Genomic DNA, 5,721 nt, shown 5'->3' with positions numbered 1-5,721 from the left:
TTTAGGACAGCACCCCCCTACCTGCTTCCATACTCTGGGTCCCTCTCTAGAAACCAACACACACACACACACACACACACACACACACACAGAGATGATGACACATCTACATTACATGCACTCATACACAACATCAACCACTGACAGGAAACAGCTGGTGCAAAATAAACATGTTTCATTTCTCTCTGGTGATCCATGATGGTGATGGGAAAAGGTGGAGGAGCACCGGGCTAACAGAACCCACAGTAAAAATAATCATGTTGTTTTAATAATGATGTGGCTGGTTTTAATAGTCACACGTGTTCCTGTGAGCGTCATGTCAAATCCTAAAAAACATGAAGGGCTAAAGTGTGGGATCTCCCATATATTTTGTTTTGTTGTCATCAATTTATGGGAAGATGGTGTGTGTGTGTGTGTGTGTGTGTGTGTGTGTGTGTGTGTGTGTGTGTGTGTGTGTGTGTGTGTGTGTGTGATTCCATTGCTTGGTTTGTTTTTAAACACGACGTAGTAAAGATTTGTTTGTACCTTTTAAGCTGACAAGTTTCAACTCGCTGGGCGGACGCTGTGCGACTTTTCATCGTAGCATCGCAGCTTCAGCTCAAACTGAGCGATTTACACACGAGTCATGTGCTCACACTGTACGACTGGTGGCAACACGTCGGACTTAAAAATAGCCGTTTTTACACAACACGCTGGACCTTTGTTGTGTTGTTATTAACGTCTGTTGTCTTGCAGGAGGAGGACACAGGGATTTGTGGGGGTTGGAGGACGGAAACGAAAGAAAGAAAGTAAATCAATGTTTTGTGATCTATTTAATTTGACTTAAACACGGCAAACACGCTTTCTTGAGAATCCTTGTCATTGTGTGCATAAAAAAGTGTAGAAATAAAAACGTATGGCGTGTGTTAATACGTCATACGTTTGCACATGCTCCATGAGTGGTTCTGGTACTTTTTGGGTCACAGCCGCTTGCAGCGCCACTTCAACATTGTGATATCCTCAAGAGGGACGAGCAAAATATCAAACACGCCAGAAGCCCATGCGAGCACACGATTGCTGATCGGTAGCTGATCACATGCTGTTAATCGCCTCTCGCCTCTTTTTCCCTTGCGCAGCTGATTTCGTTATTGTATGTTCTGCCTCTTGTGTGTTTTTGACTTGTTTCCTTCTCACAGTCCTTTCTATGTTCTATTTGTCACACACACTAGCGACAGTTACGACAATATAGTGTAAAACTACCCTGAAATGTATGGACTGCCCTCTAGTGTCAGGAAACGACACGCTGCCAATTTAAAGGTGCAACATGTAAAAATTTTACTATGAAATAATCAGAAACAGTTTAATACCTCAATCATGTCGGAAGGAAGGTTGTATTGAAGCAGATGTCCTTCTCAGTCGGCTGGAGGGGTTGTGACTTTTCTCCTTTCAAATAGGCTGAAGAGGAGTGTAGTCTTTGTTTACAATCTGTCCCGCCTTCATGCTTCCTGGTTCCAGAACCAATCACGTTTGAGCTACTTATCAACTTGCTATGTATGACTCGTCTTCACCCGTCACCTAGAATCTCCTGACACTGATCCGTAACTGGCAATAGTTGCTCAGAGCGGACATGTGTGCTTTACTACATTTACATTATGCAGTACCCAGATTTGACCACAATATGTCATTCTTACTTGATGCCCCTTTAAAGTTGTGAAAAGATTTTTTCTTTCTTTTCTGTATCCTTTTCTATGGTGAAGCAATGGGAATTGTTGTCTGAGAGCCAACAACCAGCCTTCCTTATGAAGTAAATTAAAATTCGCCTGGAACCTTATAAGTGAGGTAGAGTAACTTATAGTTTGCTGCATTTATTATTTCTCATCAAACTTTATTGGAAACCACTTCATGCCAGTTTTTCTGGTAAAGTCTCCTCAGTTTGCTTGCTGCAGTTCTTTTTCAATGCATTTCAAATTCCTTTTCTCCCAAAACTCCTCACCTCGCCTCACCTCGCAACACCATTTTTGCCTCATTTTCTCTTTCCCTCCATCCCTGTGAGCAGGTGCACAGTGACAGAGTCACTGAGCTGTGAAATCTCTGCTTCTTGAGACACATTTCTTGCCTCTCCTTTTCAAACACACACTCACGCAACACACTTTTTGTCCTATTTTCTCGCTTTGTCCTCTCGTTTATTACATCTTCCTCTCTGTTTGATCACGGAGTAAGGCGTGCATGTACAATTTTAATTAATTTACTTAAAGGATTAAAAAAAAGAATCCAAATGCAGCTGAGGGAGTAATCTTTGCAGAGTATTTTTATTTAACAACAGAAAATTTTGCATGGCTGTGTGTGCGTATGTCTCTGACCACATCTACATCTTTAATGTCTCAGACTGAATTATGTATGAAGCCTCTGGGCTCAAAGATGCACACACATCACTTCCACTTGCACAAATATCATCAAGTACAAGTAAATATGAGGCATGCAAAAGTTCAGCTCAAATCTAGTTTGCTCTACGATTAAATCCTCTCACGTGGAAGAACGGATTTCTAGTACAAGCTTCCTGTTTACATGCTGCACACTTCCTTCTGAGCCCAATCCATATGTCACCTAAACATTTCTATTGTCTCTTTCTATGTCTGCTTATTCTGTTGGTCATGCAGACTACTGGTTGTGCATGCCACAAAAAACATGCAATTGTGTCGATCCACTGCAGCCGTGAATGCTTTATAGCTCCAATTTGACTTTCAAATGCCTGTCATCTTTTTAACATACCCACACACACTTGCTTTTCCCAAAGCCTCTCATGAAGATGTGAAGCCGAGGTCAAGGTTGGTTTCTATAGCAACTGTGCATAATAATGTCCATGACCCACCTGACCAGCATGCCTCCCTCTTCTGCAGCCTCATTATAATATATGAAAATTAGCACCCTTCCTCACAGATGCTAGGGCGTCTTTTTCCTCATCGCACTTGTAATTATTATTATTATATTCACCACTCTCTGTTTTTAGCTAAAGATAAAGACATGAAGAATATGCACAAAAACTGTTTAATGAGAATATAAGTAAGTCATAACTGAAGCCTTTGAAGATAGCGACACAACTTTTACACCACGGACAAATCAAGACAAACTTGAATTGTGCATTTGCTGCAAGATCAAAATATATTTTTAAAAAGTAACGACTCGGTTGTTTTTGTCACCTGAAATATTAACACACAACAAAACCACACGTGAAAACCAATCACACACAACCGATTTGCTTTTAACACTTAAAAAAAATAAATCCATCCATCCATTTTCACTTATCCAGGATCGGGTCGCGGGGGCAGTAGCCTAAGTCGAGAGGCCCAGACTTCCCTCTCCCCAGCTTCTTGGGCCAGCTCCTCCGGGGGAATCCCAAGGTGTTCCCTGGCCAGGTGAGAGACATAGTCCCTCCAACGTGTCCTGGATCTACCTTTAGGCCTCCTCCCGGTTGGACGTGCCTGGGAAAACCTCACCAGGGAGGCGTCCAGAAGGCATCCTGACCAGATACCCGAGCCACCTCAACTGGCTCCTCTCAATGTGGAAGAGTAGCAAATCTACTCCGAGCCCCTCCCGGATGACTAAGCTTCTCACCTTATCTCTAAGGGAGAGCCCAGCCACTCTGCATAGAAAACTCATTTTCAAAAAAAATATGTGTCTTTATCAAAGACCATTCAGATGGTTTAAAGCTACAAACAGCTCACTGTCTTTAAAGAGCAAGCCACCTCCAAATCAACTTTCTATAGCTAATAAACTATAAAGGAGTGTCTGATCATGCTGTAGACACGTGTAGTCAATAATTTGGCAATTAAGTGCATCTTAGTTAAAAGTTAAATATTCTGCCTAAAACTGTCAGTGTTGCGTCGTCTTCAGGTAAAACCTCTGGCCTAGGTGTACACTGTGATGTTAGCAGGTGCAATATGATGTCACAGTGTTGTTGTGAGCCTGTATGTGTGTGTGTGTGTGTGTGTGTGTGTGTGTGTGTGTGTGTGTGTGTGTGTGTGTGTGTGTGTGTGTGTGTTTGTTAGCAACTCTGCCGTTTTGGTCTCCAAGACAACAGCATTTCTTGCATTTTTCAAACAGGAAGTGGGAGTGGAGTAAGACTCTGGGGGTGACGGCCTTTTTAACCAAATTTTCAGCCAAAAATACAAAATCCAATCGCATGTGCAAAAGCTTGTAAGCTCTAATGTTATTTGCTGCAAAATGGCTTAAAGGTAAACAAAAACTGACGTTACATGACTGAACTAGAGCTTAAACTTCCTCTGAACAATTAATTGTCTTTCATTTATTTTAACAGTTGTTTATTTGGTCCTGTGCAACAATAATTAAAATCTGAGCATTTCATAAGGGAATACAAGTTTTTTTGGATCCTTTCATGTCAGATCTATAATATTCTTCTACTGCATTAAAGGGGACATATTACAGGGACTTTACAGAGTTTTGAATTTTTATGCTCGTGATTGCCCCCTCAGGCCAAAAGCGTAACGGCAGCTGCAATAGTAGGCTCGTGCACGAGGCGCGCATGCTGTAGGTGCACACTCCTTAACGAAAATAACAGCTGAGACAGTCCCTTGTGTGTGTGTGTGTGTGTGTGTGTTTTAGCTGTCAAACTTCCATAATGTCCCTTTAAGCAAAATTCACCTTTTGTTTCCTTTTGTGTGGCCATGTGGCTCTCTACTGCCTCTATAAACATTCCAAACATGAAAATGAACTCTCCATCCAGTTTCTATCACTGTTTGATTTTAGGAAGTAAGTGCCTAAAACAAGCAGTTTAAAAAAGTCCCAAATTGTGATGTCACTAATAGAAATTAGCGTAGGACCAAACTCTCACCTTCAAAAGAGAGATGCAAGCAGAGGATCCGCGGGTCTACTCTCAGCCTCTCCCAGATATCAGAGCTTCTCAGCTCATAGCGGCCTTAAGGTGTGAGTGGGCGTGGCCAGCTTCAGCATGTTTTCTTAAAGCTCTGAAACAGCTCATTCTGGAAGGTACTGAAAATGTAAAGAATTAAACACACTTTATGTGAGAGAAATTTAGAGCCAAGAACTCCATGAACATACTTTGTTTCGGGCATAGAACCATTTTAAATAAGAGAAAAGTCATCATTTGTCCCCTTGAAGTTTACTTTGGCCAAATATTGAAGATATAAAACTGTTCTTGGGATAAAATTCTAAATCACAAGGTCTGAGTTTTATGTGTTTTTATATTGGCTAAGTTCAATTAGCTGTAGTCACCATTTAGATTAGGTTGTAAAAGCTTAATAATAGCAGTGTTTTTGTTTGTCAAAATCAATCCTCAAATCAACAAATGATATTTTATGAAAGTTCCATGACAATTTGGCCAATAAAACCCAATCACACACACTCGGAGAGAGAGAGAAGGGCTAACGAAAACAATATGGCCGGACTTTATTTCTCACAGCAGCGCATACAATCAGATTAATCTGAAGTTTAGTTATTTTATTTTTCCATGGAGAGTAATCAGTGAGACTACTGTAGTTGTATCCTGATAACAGCACGGAGGAGCCAGCCAGGACCACGTGCCCGCGCACGATGCCTTGCGCGTCACCGTCATATGCTGCGCACAGTTAAAATCGGTGCGAGAGGGAGAGAGGGAGAGAGAGAGAGAGAGAGAGAGAGAGAGAGAGAGAGAGAGAGAGAGAGAGAGAGAGAGAGAGAGAGAGAGAGAGAGAGAGAGAGAGAGAGAGAGAGAGAGAGAGAGAGAGA

This window comes from Nothobranchius furzeri, chromosome 6, assembly GCF_043380555.1.
Source record: "Nothobranchius furzeri strain GRZ-AD chromosome 6, NfurGRZ-RIMD1, whole genome shotgun sequence".
NCBI classification, from domain to species: Eukaryota; Metazoa; Chordata; class Actinopteri; order Cyprinodontiformes; family Nothobranchiidae; genus Nothobranchius; species Nothobranchius furzeri.
The sequence above is the reverse complement of the archived record's forward strand: the minus strand, read 5'-3'. Positions refer to the sequence as shown.